At 48.0% G+C, this 16,000-nt stretch overlaps 2 protein-coding genes across 18 annotated transcripts in view; one reads left to right on the top strand and one right to left on the bottom strand.

Moving 5' to 3' along the window:
• FAM234A (family with sequence similarity 234 member A) overlaps positions 1-16,000 on the bottom strand; it is a 32,804-nt gene that overhangs the window by 15,755 nt on the left and 1,049 nt on the right. For 7 of the 17 annotated variants that reach the window (XM_019011656.4, XM_063699837.1, XM_055364721.2 and 4 more), the window contains exon 2: positions 468-573. The gene's annotated coding sequence lies outside the window, so the exon portion shown is untranslated. Of the gene's footprint in view, positions 1-467; positions 574-1,725; positions 2,221-13,775; positions 13,879-15,566; positions 15,768-16,000 lie in introns of those variants that run through there. The other 10 variants (XM_055364718.2, XM_055364724.2, XM_055364725.2 and 7 more) reach the window with 4 other exon arrangements.
• The window catches only part of LUC7L (LUC7 like), a 45,525-nt gene continuing 45,399 nt past the window's right edge, over positions 15,875-16,000 (top strand). The window contains exon 1 of the mRNA XM_019011654.4: positions 15,875-15,944. The gene's annotated coding sequence lies outside the window, so the exon portion shown is untranslated. The remainder of the gene's footprint in view (positions 15,945-16,000) is intronic.

Genomic DNA, 16,000 nt, shown 5'->3' with positions numbered 1-16,000 from the left:
ACGGTGAAACCCCCGTCTCTACTAAGAATACAAAAAATTAGATGGGTGTGGCGGTGCGTGCCTATAGGAGGCTGAGGCAGGAGAATGGCGTGAACCCGGGAGGCAGAGCTTGCAGTGAGCCGAGATCGCACCACTGCACTCCAGCCTAGGCGACAGAGCCAGACTCCGTCTAAAAAAAAACAATAAATAAATAAAACATAGATTCCTTTGGCAAAGGAAAGAAAAAAACGGAGTAAGAACCGGAATGTTACAATTCTGGATTTCTATCTTTACGGCTTTAAACTTCAGAGCTTTAAAACTGCAGCCAAGAAATTCCAGCTCTGAGCCTCAGCTGTCCTCATCTGGTGGGAGCTAGAGCATCAAAGAAAGCGTGCAGGAAAGCACTACTCAAGGAGGGCATCAACCGCCACCGCCAGGAATCTGAAAACACCACCCACCCAGCCACGGGCCCACCAGTCCTCACCTACCTGGTCGTGGGAGTGCCCGGAGGACGTCCTTGATGTGGACTCCTGCTGGTGCATCTGGTCGTGAGCTGTGGACGGGGAATCTGTGCCTTCGCAAGCCCAGGTGGACCTAGGGATCATAAAGCCACTTGTCAAGTGCAGCTCAGGCAGCCTGCGAAGGTGGCAGGTCAGGAACTTAGATCCTCCCAAAGACATGACTCTCAGTGGTGGCTCCACATGAAAATAACTTGGGTGCTTTCGCAATCCTGATGCCACACCCCAGAAGGACTAAGTTGGCCACTTTGGGTGTGGGGTCCCAGTCAGGAGCGGCTGCTGGCACTCTCCAGCTGATTCCAGGGTGGAGCCAAGCAGAGAAGAACAGACTGAGAAGTCTGCCCTTGTTCGGTTCATCCCACTCTAACTACCAGATGATGGCCAGACATCTCCTGACCCTCAAGGGGAGACTGCATCCCCCCACAGCCAGCCTGGAAGCAAGCAAGGCAAAGGGGAAAGGGCCTCTTCCTCTGAAGATGCCGCCCGGCCTGTATTCTGGGTTTTCTGTTCCTTGGAGTTCACAGCAGGCTTAGTAAAGTCAATCCAAATGCAGACCTCAAGCTAGTAAATTACATCGCTCCCTTTCTTAATCATTCTTCTAATATCTAAGCTATGACCAAAGGACACTGCAAGACAATTATTATTAATGTAGTTTGGATTTATAATTTTAAAAAATCAGTAATAAATATATACAACATTTAAAAGGGCCAGTTGCAGTGCCTCACACCTGTAATCCCAGCACTTTGGGGGGCTGAGGCAGGTGGATCGCTTGAGCCTAGGAGTTTGAGACCAGCCTGGGCAACAGGGGACACTTCATCTCTACCCAAAAATGCAAAAATCAGCCAGGTGTGGTGGTGGGCACCTATAGTCCCAACTACTCAGGAGGCTGAGGCAGGAGGATTGCTTGAGCCCAGGAGGTCAAGGCTGCAGTGAGCCATGGCCAGGACACTGCACTCCAGCTTGGGCAACAGAACAAGACCCTGTTTCAAAAAAACCCACAAAACTTAAAAAGTATAAAAGCGTAAATCTCCTTTCATCTTGTGGCTCCCAGGCTCAAGAGGGGAAGCGTGGTACCAGTTTCATATGGGTCCTTCCAGAAGTATTCTCTATGTGGATAAGCATGGAGTATATAAAGTATACAATCTATATGAAAAAAATGTGACTAGAATGGTCGAGTTATAAGGTGGCTTCTAAAATTTAAAGGAAAAATAAAATTCAAACTACTTACTTATCTCTACAGCATGATTTGTCATGTTAAATCAGACCAAACTGGACATTCTGTGGCAGGGACAGAGAAACTACTGTCATTTTCTCAATTCCTGCCTTTTGAATTGGAGAGCCTGGCTGAAAGGACAAACATTTCCCCCATGCACGGACCATCTCTGTAACAAGATTTAGAAGGACAAAGGGAAAAAACTCTCTAAATGCTCATTAGTAACACGGTTGGGGATGTGGGTCATCTGTGTCTTGAAGCCAGTGTCCTCACCTGCAGAGCAGAATGAAATAAGACATATCACATACGTGTGAGGGAAGACAGAAACAGAGGCTTCAGAAGGCAAAGCCCCATTACGGGACGCAAAACAATGCAGGCAATTGACTTAACCAGATGAGCACCCACCTGAACCCAGCACTGGGCTCCACTCTGAGAGGGTTCCCAGACAGTCAGGCCCCACAGTGCCTCCATGGGGACTCTCCCACCACTTGGGCGAACCCAGGTCAGAGTAGAAAATGGCACTGAACATTTTTGGGAGGATCATCATTTTAACTGACAAACACGGGTTTCTAAAACTGAGCCAGCTGTTGAGGCATTTGTGAAAAACACAGACTGATCTAAGATCAAAAGAGTTTGTGAGAAACTGGTTTAAAAATCATTAATAAGGCCAGGCGCGGTGGCTCACGCCTGTAATCCCAGCCCTTTGGGAGGCCAAGGCAGACGGATCACCTGAGGTCAGGAGTTCGAGACCAGCCTGGCCAACATGGTGAAACCCCGTCTCTACTAAAAAATACAAAAATTAGTTGGGCGTGGTGGCGGACACCTTAATCCCAGTCACTTGGGAGCCAAGGGCAGGAGAATTGTTTGAACCTGGGAGGCAGAGGTTACAGTCAGCTGAGATTGAGCCATCGCACTCAAGCCTGAGGGACAACAGCAAGACTTCTCTTAAAAAAAAAAAAAGTCATTAATAAGGCTGGGAGTGTTGTCTCATGTCTATAATCCCAGCACTTTGCCAGGCCGAGGCGCATGGATAGCTCGAGTTCAGTTCAAGACCAGCCTGGGCAACACCGTGAGACCCTGTTTCTAAAAAGAAAGAAAAAAAAAATCAGCCAGGTGTGGTGGCACACGCCTGTGGTCTTAGCTACCCAGGAGCTGAGGTGGGAGGGTCACTTGAAGCCAGGAAGTGGAGGCTGCAATGAGTCGTGATCACGCCACTACCCTCCAGCCTGGTGACACAGAGTAAAGCTCTGTCTCAAAACAAAACAAAACAAAACAGAACAAAACATCACTAAAAAAACAACAAAACCAACAATCAATCAATTAAAAAAACACCAACTGACCGGGCGTGGTGGTTTGCGCCTGTAATCCCAGCACTTTCGGAGGCCGAGGCAGGCAGATCACGAAGTCAGGAGTTCGAGACCAGCCTGAACAACATGGTGAAACCCCACCTCTACTAAAATACAAAAATTAGATGAGTATGGTGGCATGCGCCTATACTACTCAGGAGGCTGAGGCAGGAGAATCACTTGAGCCTGGGAGGCAGAGGTTGCAGTGAGCCAAGATCATGCCACTGCACTCCAGCCTGGGCAACAGAGCAAGACCCCCAACTCAAAAAAAGAAAAAAACAAAAACAAAACAAAACAAAAAAAAAACACCAATCGATCGAAAAAAAAAACCACCAGCTGGCTGGGCGTGGTGACTCACGCCTGTAATACCAGCACTTTGGGAGGCCAAAGCGGGCGGATCACAAGGTCAGGAGATTGAGACCATCCTGGCTAACACGGTGAAACCTCATCTCTACTAAAAATACAAAAAATTAGCCGGGTGTGGTGGCGGGCACCTTTAGTCCCAGCTACTTGGGAGGCTGAGGCAGGAGAATGGCGTGAACCTGGGAGGCAGAGCTTGCAGTGAGCCAAGATCGCACCACTGCACTCCAGCCTGGGCGACAGAGCAAGACTGTCTCAAAAAAAAAAAAAAAAAAAAAAAAAAAAAAGCCACCAGCTACTCAGGCGGCTGAGGCAGGAGAATTGCTTGAACCCAGGAGGCAGAGGTTGTGGTGAGCCGAGATTGCACCACTGTGCTCCAGCCTGGGTGAGAGTGAGACCCTGTCTCAAAAAAAAAAAAAAAAATCCACCAATCAAGATAAACTCCAAATGAATTAAAAATGTAAACATTATTATTATTATTCTTTTTTTGAGACAGAATCTTGCTCTGTCACCTAGGCTGGAGTACAATGGCGTGATCTTGGTTCCCTGCAACCTCTGCCTCCTGGGTTCAAGCGATTCTCCTGCCTCAGCCTCCTGAGTAGCTGGGACTACAGGCACCCGCCACCGCACCCAGCTAATTTTTGTATTTTTAGTAGAGACAGGGTTTCACCATGATGATCAGGCTGGTCTCGAACCGCTGACCTCATGATCTGCCCACCTAAGCCTCTCAAAGTGCTGGAATTACAGGCGTGAGCCACTGCGCTTGGCCAAAAATGTAAACATTATTTTTAACAAACATTAAACTAAAAGAAAATAGAAGAGAATGTTTATGTATTGTTAGGGAAAGTCTTGAACGCATGACCCCAAAGGTGGAAATCATTAAGAAAAACACTGATGGACTAAATCTATTATGAAATGTCTAACCCAAGCCTGTCCAACCCTTGGCCCAGGATGGCTTGCAGTGTGGCCTAACACAAATTCAGAAACTTTCTTAAAACATTCACAGATTTTTTTGCAATTTTTTTTTTTCAGCTCATCAGCTATCATTAGTGTTAGTGTACTTTATGTGTGGCCCAAGACAATTCTTCCAACGTGGCCCAGGGAAGCCAAAAGATTGTTGTTAGCTCCACAAAACAAACCAGGATATTCTTAGGGTTTTCACGAACCCACAAAAGAAAGGCAAGGACTCCAGTGGGGAAACAGGAAGCAAATTCATAACTGGGCAGTTCACTGAAGAGCACAAGCCAGTGGCTGGTGCCCAGGGGAAACACGCTCAGTCTCACTCATAGACACAGCAGGACCAATGACATTAACAAAAGTTAAGCATTTCATTTTATCTGATCTTGAGACAGGGTCTCACTCTGTGGCCCAGGCTGGAGGGCAGTGGTGATCTAGGCTCACTGCAACCTCCTCCTCCTGGGTTCGAGAGATTCTCCCACCTCAGCCTATCAAGTAGCTGGGACCACAGGTGTGCACCACCGCGCCGGGCAAATTTTTGTATTTTTTGTAGAGACGGGGTTTCGCCACGTTGCCCAGGCTGGTCTCGAATTCCAGGGCCCAAGTGATCTGCCTGCCTCAGCCTCCCAAAGTGTAGGCCACGCCCAGCCTAAAAGTGAAGCATTTTAAAATGTGTTGGTGAGAATATACGATAACAGGTCTGCAGTACAATAGTCGTGGGAATTTGAAATGGTAGTTATTGGTCAAGCGCGATGGCTCACGCCTGTAATCCCAGCACGTTGGGAGGCTGAGGCGGGCAGATCACCAGAGGTCGGGAGTTTGAGACCAGCCTGACCAACATCTCTACTAAAAATACAAAAAAAAATTAGCCGGGCGTGGTGGTGCATGCCTGTAATCCCAGCTACTCGGGAGGCTGAGGCAGGAGAATCACTTGAACCTGGGAGGCAGAGGGTGCAGTGGCCGAGATCGCGCCATTGCACTCCAGCCTGGGCAACAAAAGCAAAATTCCGTCTCAAAAAAAAAAGATGTTACCATTCAGGGAAACAGACTTCAGGGTCCAGCCCTGTGCTATTTTTACAACATTTTGTGAATCTATAAGTAGTCCAAAATAAAAAGTATAAAATAGAAAATCAAAAGAGAAAAGAAAACCGTTAGTAAGGGGGAGTGGGGTCAGAGGTTCATGTAAGTTTTAGAGGAAGAACCAGCTTCTCCACAGGCAGCTTAGTTTGTGCCTCAAAGCTACCTTAATATGAAGCTATTTTGTTCCAAAGGCAGGAGTCCTTTCAGTGTTTTGTTTATTTTTGGAAGAATATCAATAGTGGAGTTTTGTGGTAGCCTGAAGAAATGCTGGAAGAAGAGCCAAACCCCCGGCATGTTACAATTCTCCATTACAAAATAATCACCAGCTTCCTCAAAACCATCCATTAAAATTATTTTCCGGCCGGGCGCGGTGGCTCACGCCTGTAATCCCAGCACTTTGGGAGGCCAAGGCGGGCGGATCACGAGGTCAGGAGATCGAGACCATCCTAGCTAACACAGTGAAACCCCGTCTCTACTAAAAATAGAAAAAATTAGCCGGGCGTGGTGGCGGGTGCCTGTAGTCCCAGCTACTCAGGAGGCTGAGGCAGGAGAATGGTGTGAACCTGGGAGGCGGAGGTTGCAGTGAGCCGAGATCGCACCACTGTACTCCAGCCTGGGCGACAGAGCAAGACTCCGACTCAAAAAAAAAAAAATCATTTTCCTTTCCACTGTGGGGAAAAAACGGATATGCACAGCATTTATACTAATACTCCCCAAATACTTACCTGAGCAAATGCCAGAGTTTAAAAGGGGTCATCTCCAAAGTCAGACAATGTGGTGACAATGAAAATGCCCCAAGGGGTGGGAACTCTTACTGCTATACAGCCTCTGCACACGCTTTCACACCAGCCTGGCCACAGAAAAGGGGTGTGTGTTTAACACTAATAAGGCCTGTCTTTGGAAAATTAAAAAGCTGGTCAGGAATTCCTTCACAGGATCTCCAGGTAAGACTTCCTTTTTGGAAACTTGACTCAGCCACCAGAAATAGGGGTAGTTATTAAAAGCCACAACGGCAAGGCAGCCAAAGCCAGGCAGTTCACGATTCAACCAGTTTGCAAATAAGGACACCATGAGATAGGTCCAAAGATTTGCTCATCAATGGCAAGAAGATACCAATGCTTTTCTCTACTGTGGTCATTAAAAATACCAGGAGCCGTAGCCAGAGCTTCAGGAACCTGATTGGCAGAGGAAATCCCCATGGACCCAGGTCAGAGAGACATGAGCAGGGCACTGTCCTTGCTGTACTTTAGCATCCATACCATTGGCCACAGAGAGTCAGGCCATGTGGCTATTTAAAAAAACAGAAAACAGAACTCAACAAGCTAATAACCAAAAATTTAACTTCATGGCCGGGCAGGGTGGTTCACGCCTATAATCCTAGTGCTTTGGGAGGCTGAGGCAGGAGGATGACTTGAGGCCAGGAGTTCGAGACCAGTCTGGGCAACATGGGGGAGACCCCATCTCTACAAAAACTAAAATAAAATTAGGTGTAGTGGCATGTGCTTGTAGTCCCAGCTACCTGGGAGGCTGAGGTGGGAGGTTAGCTTGAGCCCAAGAGGTTGAGGCTGCAGTGAGCTGTGATCATTATCACTACATTCCAGTTTGGGCAACAGAGTGAGACCTTGTTTCAAAAAAAAAAAAAAAAAAAAAAGTGAGGGCTCAGAAAGAAAAGAAAATTTGTCAATATAATACGTATTAATTAAGGTAAAAGACCTGACACGGGATGGGCGTGGTAGCTCCCGCCTGTAATCCCAGCACGTTGGGAGGCCGAGGTGGGTGGATCGCAAGGTCAGGAGTTCAAGACCAATTTGGCCAACATGGTGAAACTCCATCTCTACTAAAAATACAAAAAATTAACCGAGCGTGGTGATGCGCATCAGTAATCCCAGCTACTCAGGAGGCTGAGGCAGGGGAATCGCTTGAACCCGGGAGGCAGAGGTTGCAGTGAGCTGAGATAGTGCCATTGCACTCCAGCCTGGACGACAGAGCGAGACTCTGTCTCAAAAAAAAAAAAAAAAAAAGGAGCTGACACCAAGAATAACTCAAAGAAAGAAAGATAAACACAATACCTCATATATGGTTATTCAAACAGATTATTCCTCTGGCCTACAGAACTATCAGTAAGCCCGCGGTGACTCACGCCTATAAACCCAGCATTTTGGGATGTTAAGGTGGACAGATCACTGGAGGACAGGAGTTCAAGACCAGGCTGTCCAACATGGTGAAACTCCGACTCTACTAAAAATACAAAATTAGGTGGGTATGTTGGTGTCTGCCTATAGTCTTAGCTACTGGGAAGGCTGAAGCACGAGAATCACTTCAGCCTGGGAGGTAGGGGATGTGGTGAGCCAAGATCGTACTACTGCACTCCAGCCTGGGTGACAGACCAAGACTCTGTCTCAAAAAAAAAGGACTATTGGTAAACCAGCTGTCCATTCTAGGCCACTGAGGCTGCCACACCTGTCTGTCCTCCAGGGAGTCCACAGGCTACCCAGTCCTGAGTGGAAACTCTGATTAAGGGGAAGAACAAAACAATCCAGCAACAGTTTGCACAGGTCATTAACATTTCGGCAGGGGTGGGGCAGGAATACCACAGTCCATGCAGAAAGGAAGTGACAGGTCTCTCCCTTTTCTCCAAGAGTTCTTTCTCTAAGAAGTTTACTGAGTCACAGAGAACAGAAAATAAAAACAAAAGTCTCATTCTAATTGCCCTTTTTTTTTTTTTTTTGAGACGTCTCGCTCTGTCGCCCAGGCTGGAGTGCAGTGGTGCAATCTCGGCTCACTGCAACCTCCGCCTCCTGGTTTCAAGCAATTCTGCTGCCTCAGCCTCCCCAGTAGCTGGGACTACAGGTGCCTGCCACCAAGCCCGGCTCATTTTTTATATTTTTAGTAGAGATGGGGTTTCACTGTGTTAGCCAGGATGGTCTCGATCTGCTGACCTCGTGATCCGCCCGCCTTGGCCTCCCAAAGTGCTGGGATTACAGGCCTGAGCCACCGCGCCCGGCCTCTCATTTTTTTAATTGCAGAAATTTGATGAAAACTTTTTTTTTTTTTTTGGACACAAGGTCTTGCTCTGTTGCCCAGGCTGGATGAAGTGGTGCAATCATGGCTCACTGCAGCCTTGAATCCCCGGGCTCAAGAGATCCTCCCGCCTCAGGCTCCCCAGTAGCTGGGAGCACAGGCATGCACCAGCTAATTTTTGTTCAGCTAATCTTTAAATTTTTTGTAGAAATGAGAGCCTCACTATGTTGCCCAGGCTCCTCTGTAACTCCTGGGTTCATGTGATCCTCCCACCTCTGCCTCCCGAAGTGCTAGAATGACAGGTGTGAACCACTGTGCCCAGCCTGAAGCAGACAGCTTTTTTTTTCTTTCTTTCTTTTTGTGTAGACCTCCTCTGCGGTCAAGATAGTGTTTTAAGGCTAGGCACAGTAGCATACACTTGTAATCCCAGCAACTTCGGGAGGCTACAGCAGGAGGCAGGAAGATCACTCGAGCTCAGGAGTTCGAGACCAGCCTGGGCAACGTGGCAAAACCCTACCTCCACAAAAAAATACAAAAACTAGCCGGGTGTGGTGGTATGTGCCTCTAGTCCCAGCTGTGCGAGAGACTGAGGTTCCCTTGAGCCTGGGAGGTGAGCGGAGATCACACCACTGCATTCCAGTCTAGGCAACAGGGCAAGACCCTGTTTCAAAAAAAAGAGAAGAAAACAGTGTTTTAAATGGATAAAATATTTAGTTAATATTTAGAGGAAAACTATGATTATAGATTAATGTTACTATCTAGTTTCACCAGTTAGAAACAGAAACTGGAAGGATTTTGTCAATGGATTAAAAATAATAATAATAAGCCCAGCTGGGTGTGGTAGCTCACAACTGTAATCTCAGCACTTTAGGAGGCCTAGGCGGCTGGATCACTTGAGGTCAGGAGTGCGAGACCAACCTGGCCAACATGGTGAAACCCCGTCTCTACTAAAAGTACAAAAATTAGCCGGCGTGGTGGCACACGCCTGTAGTCCCAGCTACTAGGGAGGCTGAGGCAGGAGAATCGCTTGAACCTGGGAGGTGGAGGTTGCAGTGAGCCAAGATCACACCACTGCACAGCCTGGGTGACAGAGCAAGACTCCGTCTAAAAAAAAAAAAAAAAAGCCCAGATGCAGCGGCTCAAGCCTTAAATAAGTTTGGGGTGACCCCCACTGACCCTGGTTAACCACACTCCCCCCAGAGAACTCAGTATTTTTCTTTCAAAGCACTCATCATACTTCTCTTACCTGGCAGAAAGAAAGCTATTTAAGGCCAGGAAGATGTCTGCTGTGTCCCCTGAGCCAAATGGATGAAAGAGAATTTAAAAGACAAGTAAGATAACTCACAATCAAGATCTGAATTTTCCGACAGACTTCATCATCCATAATCACTAACCAATCTTGTAGCAAGTGTGCCCAAATGCTTGCCCCCAAATCCAGCTGCTATACACACAAATGACTTAAGAAATGTATTTACACAATGTGGCTGTGTCACCACCAAGAACATGCTGGGCATTTGACAGCAATTCAACATGAGCTTCAGAGACACCCACAACAGCCAATGAGGCAGATGTTTCAGCTGAGCAAAGCAGATGTCAGACAAGGACAGCTACTGTGTCCAGTTGTTTACAGCAAGCAGCTATTTCTCTCTCCACCAAGAATAATCTCAAGACAAAGAATAGGCCCATAACCATTTTTCCAGAACCACTTTAAAGATCATGGTTCCATGAGAAAGGCAAAAGTATCACAGCACATGCAGTCAGCACTCAAAAGCCCAAACACAAGTTCCTTTCCTTTGCAGAACTGAAAAACTTTTACAGTACTTGAGAAGGGCTCACAATGCCTCCTAAAAATAAGTTGAGGGTGAACAGCTGACAGGCAACTATTACACAGAATAAGTTTTGTAGTCTGTCCAGAAAACACCATGGGGTAAGCCTTTCTCCTGAATTCCAAGGCAGATTTCCTGCGATTCCCCCACAAATTAGTGTTAATTTTTTTTTTTGAGACGGGGCCTCGCTGTGTCACCCAGGCTGGAGTGCAGTGGTGCAATCTCCACTCATTGCAAGCTCCGCCTCCTGGGTTCATGCCATTCTCCTGCCTCAGCCTCCCAAGTAGCTGGGACTACAGGTGCCCGCCACCACGTCCGACTAGTTTTTTTGTATTTTTAGTAGAGACGGAGTTTCACCACGTTAGCCAGGATGGTCTCGATCTCCTGACCTCGTGAACCACCCACCTCGGCCTCCCAAAGTGTTGGGATTACAGGCGTGAGCCACCGCACCCGGCACAATTTTTATTTATTTTTATTTTCTTGAGTCAGAGTCTTGCTCTGTCGCCCAGGCTGGAATGTAGTGGTGCAATCTCAGCTCACTGCAACCTCTGCCTCCTGGGTTCAAGCGATTCTCCTGCCTCATCCTCCCAAGTAGCTGGGACTACACATGCCCGCCACCACGCCTGGCTAACTTTTGTATTTTGGTTTCATCATGTTGGCCATGCTGGTCTCGAACTCCTGACCTCAGGTGATCCGCCTGCCTCGGCCTCCCAAAGTGCTGGGATGACAGGCGTGAGCCACCACACCCAGCCATGTTACTCATTTTTGTCCTTCATTAAGTAGGGGGCAGAGAAAGAAAAAGATAAAGTATAACTCTAAACTTGGTCACTTCTGCTAAACTCTACAAGATAAGCCAGTTAATTAGGCCTTAGCTTCAATTTCTTTTTTTTTTTTTTTTCTGATCCTTGCACAGCAGGGCTAACCCATGGGCAGTGTGCCCACAGTAGCCTCAATTTACTTCTTTTATCATTATTTTTTTAAACCTTTGATCCAGGTGTGGTGTCTCATGCCTGTAATCTCAGGACTTCAAGAGGCAGAGGAGGGAGGACTACTTGAGCCCAGGAGTTTGAGACCAGCCTGGGCAACATAGTGAGACCTCATTTCTATATACAATGAAAAAAAAAAAAACCTTTATTATGTAAATGCTCAAACATTAACAAAAGTAGAGAACACCAGCCCCATAAACCCATTACCCAGGTCCAACAGTTATCAACAGTTATCAGCACAGAGCCAGTCATTTTCATCTATAAGCCAGCATACTTCTCCCCCAGGCCCCATCTCTGATGATGTTTAGATTTGCTCCTTTGATCTCTCAGCGTCTGCTTCATAGTTATTTGGTTAGGAGTCAGCATTCTTTTTTTTTTTTTTTTTTTTTTTTACATTCTGATATAATCTAAGTTCCATGAAGAATTTTGCAAAGCACGAGTGGGTAAAAAATTCACCAAGTTTGCAGGGTTTTTTTTTTAAATTTTTAAATTTTCATTATTTTTGTTTTTTTTTGAGACAGAGTCTCGCTCTGTCCCCCAGGCTGGAGTGCCGGAGTGTAGTGGCGCGATCTCGGCTCACTGCAAGCCCCACCTCCCGGGTTCACACCATTCTCCTGCCTCAGCCTCCCAAGTAGCTGGGACTACAGGCGCCCGCCACTATGCCCGGCTAATTTTTTGTATTTTTTAGTAGAGACAGGGTTTCACTGTGTTAGCCAGGATGGTATTTTTTTTTTATTTTTGAGACGTAGTCTCGCTCTGTCGCCCAGGCTGGAGTGTAGCAGAGCGATCTCAGCTCACCGCAACCTCCGCCTCCTGGGTTCAAACAACTCTCCTGCCTCAGCCTCCTGAGTAGCTGGGACTACAGGCACATGCCATGGCACCAGGCTAATTTTTTTTTTTTTTTTTTTGTAGAGATGGGGTTTCACCATGTTAGCCAGGATGGTCTCGATCTCCTGACCTCGTGATCCACCCATCTCAGCCTCCCAAAGTGTTGGGATTACAGGTGTGAGCCACCACGCCCAGCCAGGGATTTTTTTTTTTTTTTTTTGAGACGGAGTCTCACTCTGTTGCCCAGGCTGGAGTGCAGCGGCACGATCTCGGCTCACTACAACCTCCGCCTCCCAGGTTCACGCCATCCTCCTGCCTCAGCCTCCGGAGTGGCTGGGACTACAGGCACCCGTCACCACGCCTGGCTAATTTTTTGTATTTTTAGTAGAGACGGGATTTCACTGTGTTAGCCAGGATGGTCTCGATCTCCTGACCTCGTGATCCGCCCTCCTTGGCCTCCCAAAGTGCTGGGATTACAGGCGTGAGCCACCGTGCCTGGCCAGAACAGTAATTTATTAATGCATTCATCAATAAATCAGGCCTGGCCCTAGCTAACTAATCAGATTCCCAGAGATTAGGGCCAGCACCCCAGCTGAAATCACAGGACCAGGCACTCTTTGTCCCACAGGAGTGGTAAGCTGCATAGTGGTTTAAAAATGTTCGGACAGGGGCGGGGGCGGTGGCTCATGCTTCTAATTCCACCACTTTGGGAAGCCAAGACGGGCAGATCACTTGAGGTCAGGAGTTCAAGACCAGCCTGGCCAACATGGCAAAACCTCGTCTCTACCAAAAATACAAAAATCAGCCCGGCATGGTGATGCACACCTGTAATCTCAGCTACTCAGGAGGCTGAGGCAGGAGAATCGCTTGAACCTGGGAGGCGGGGGTTGCAGTGGGCCAAGATGGAGCCACTGCACTCCAGCCTGGGCAACAGAGCGAGAATCCATCTCAAAATAAATAAATAGATAACATAGGCCGGGCACGGTGGCTCAAGTCTGTAATCCTAGCACTTTGGGAGGCTGAGGCGGGAGGATCACCTGAGGCCAGGAGTTTGAGACCAGCCCAGCCAACATGGTGAAACCCTGTCTTTACTAAAAATAAAAAAAATAGCTGGGCGTGGTAGTACATGCTTGTAGTCCCAGCTCCTCCAGAGGCTGAGGCAAGAGAATAGCTGGACCAGGGAGGTGGAATGAGCCAAGATCACGTCACTGCACTCCAGCCTGGGTGACAGAGGGAGACTCTGTCTCCAAAAAAAAAAAAAAAAAAAAAAAAAAGAATTTCATTAACAGGTTTTGTGGTGGAAACCTTCCACTTTCACTCTGAGATCACTTGCTCTAAGGGAAGATAATTACCATGTGAGGACATGGGCCCTAAGGAAAGTTCCATGATGCAAGGAACTGAGGGCTCCTGCCACCAGCCAAGAGGGAACTGAGGCTTCCAGTCACTAGCCTTGTGAGTGAGCCATCTTGGAATCAGATCCTCCAGCCCTGGTCCAGCTTTTATTTTATTTGTTCTTTTTAAATTTTTGACCTCTAGAAAAAACAGAAAAGACTCCATCCAGCTTTTAGACGCCTGCAGCCCCAGCCAACATCTTGGCTGCAACTCCATGAGACCCAAAGTCATAATCACCCAGATAAGCCACTGATCAATTCCTGACCCACAGAAACTGTTGGATAGTAAATATTCGTCACTTTAATCCATTAAACTTTGTGTTGTTACAAGCAGCAGACAACCATTACAAGTCAGCAGAATGGAAGCAGGAGCCTGAAAAGAAAGAGAAGGGGTGGGCATGGTGGCTCACGCCTGTAATCCTAACACTTTGCGAGGCCAAGGCAGGAGGACTGCTTGAAGCCAGGAGTTTGAGACCTGCCTGGGCAACACAGTGAGAACCCATCTACATATTTTTTTTTAAAAAAATACATAAATAAATAAACAGGCTGGGCGCAGTGGCTCACACTTATAATTCCAGCACTTCAGGAGGCCAACAAAGGAGGGTTGCTTGGGCACAGGAGTTCAGGACCAGACTGGGAAAGAGAGATCCCATCCCTACAAAATAATTTATTTATTTATTTATTTTATTTTATTTTTTTGAGACAGAGTCTCGCTGTGGCCCAGGCTGGAGTGCAGTGGCGCGATCTCGGGTCACTGCAGGCTCCGCCCCCCGGGGTTCCCGCCATTCTCCTGCCTCAGCCTCCCAAGTAGCTGGGACTACAGGCGCCCGCCACCTCGCCCGGCTAATTTTTTGTATTCTTAGTAGAGACGGGGTTTCACCGTGTTAGCCAGGATGGTCTCCATCTCCTGACCTCGTGATTCGCCCGCCTCGCCCTCCCAAAGTGCTGGGATTACAGGCGTGAGCCACCGCGCCCGGCCTATTTATTTTGAGACAGAGTCTCGCTATGTCGCCAGAGTGTAGTGGCGCGATCTTGGCTCACTACAACCTCTGCCTCTCGGGTTCAAGCTGTTCTCCTGCCTCAGCCTCCCAAGTAGCTGGGACTACAGGTGTGCGCCACCACACCCAGCTAATTTCTATATTTTTAGTAGAGACGGGATTTTGCCATGTTGGACAGGATGGCCTCGATCTCTTGACCTAGTGATCCGCCTACCCCAGCCTCCCAAAGTGCTCGGATTACAGGCATGAGCCACTGCGCCCACCCAGAAAAAAATTTTTAAGAAAAATAAATATGGTGGCACATGCCTGTAGTCCCAGATACTCAGGAGGGTGGAGCAAAAGGAAAAAAAGAGGGCCAGGTGCGGTGGCTCACACCTGTAATCCCAGCACTTTGGGAGGCCGAGGCGAGTGGAACACCTGAGGTCAGGAGTTTGAGACCGGCCTGGACAACATGGTGAAACCCCTACTAAAAATAAAAAAAAAAAAATTAGCTGGGTGTGGTGGCGGGCACCTGTAATCCCAGCTACTCGGGAGGCTGAGTGGGGAGAATCGCTTGAACCCGAGTAACTGGGATTACCGGCACCTGCCACCATACGCGGCTAATTTTTTTATTTTTAGTAGAGACGGGATTTCACCATGTTGGCCATGCTGGTCTCGAACTCCTGATCTCAGGTGATCCGCCTGCCTCGGCCTCCCAAAGTGCTGGGATGACAGGCGTGAGCCACCGCGCCGGCCCAGCAAGCTCCATTTTTTATTTATCTAATTTACTATCTGTACCCTCCAGTAGAATAGAAGCTCCTTGAGGACAGGAAGTTCTTTCGTGGAGTACTACTATACCCTTAGCTCCTACAACCATCGCTGGTTCCCAGCAGACACTCGCAGAGTATTTGTTGAGTTATTCTGCTCTAATTGAATGCAGACTGAAATTGCAATAAGGGAAGTAGTGTAATCTGATGCTGGCGCCGTAAAGACACCGGCAGCCAGTACACGGAAGGGAGCGCGTCACAGCCTCCTCAGCTGGAATCACAAGGTTTAGAACCAGAGAGTAAGTGAAATTGCCTACCCTGATATCCTATCAGTCTGTCCAAGGGCAAACTCTCTCCTTGACAACTCTCGGCCAACGAACGTAGGGGAGAGCCAAGAACGCTAATCACAGTGTTTTCCTCCCATCTAGCCTCTGTTTTGTGTTCTATGCCTGAGTCCCTCCCACAGACGAGCAGCCTCGGCTGCGCTCGGGGCGCTTTCCCGGCGTGCCGGACGGACAAGCTTGCAGACAGCGTCCTGAGAGAGGACACGCCTCTCTGATCCCCGTGAGGCTTCTCATCCACATTCTTCCACCATAAAAAAAACACTCTCAGGCAACCCAGGCGGCACCAAGAGCGAAAGCGGCCACGGCCGGCTCACCTACGCTGCGCCACGGCGGGGAGCTCGCTACCGGGAGGTAAAACCCCGCTTTGAGGAACATTTGGGCTTGTTCTGAATGCCAGTGAAACCCAG

This window comes from Gorilla gorilla, chromosome 18, assembly GCF_029281585.2.
Source record: "Gorilla gorilla gorilla isolate KB3781 chromosome 18, NHGRI_mGorGor1-v2.1_pri, whole genome shotgun sequence".
Taxonomy (NCBI): domain Eukaryota; kingdom Metazoa; phylum Chordata; class Mammalia; order Primates; family Hominidae; genus Gorilla; species Gorilla gorilla.
Note: the sequence above shows the minus strand (reverse complement) of the source record. Positions and strands in the feature narration are given on the sequence as shown.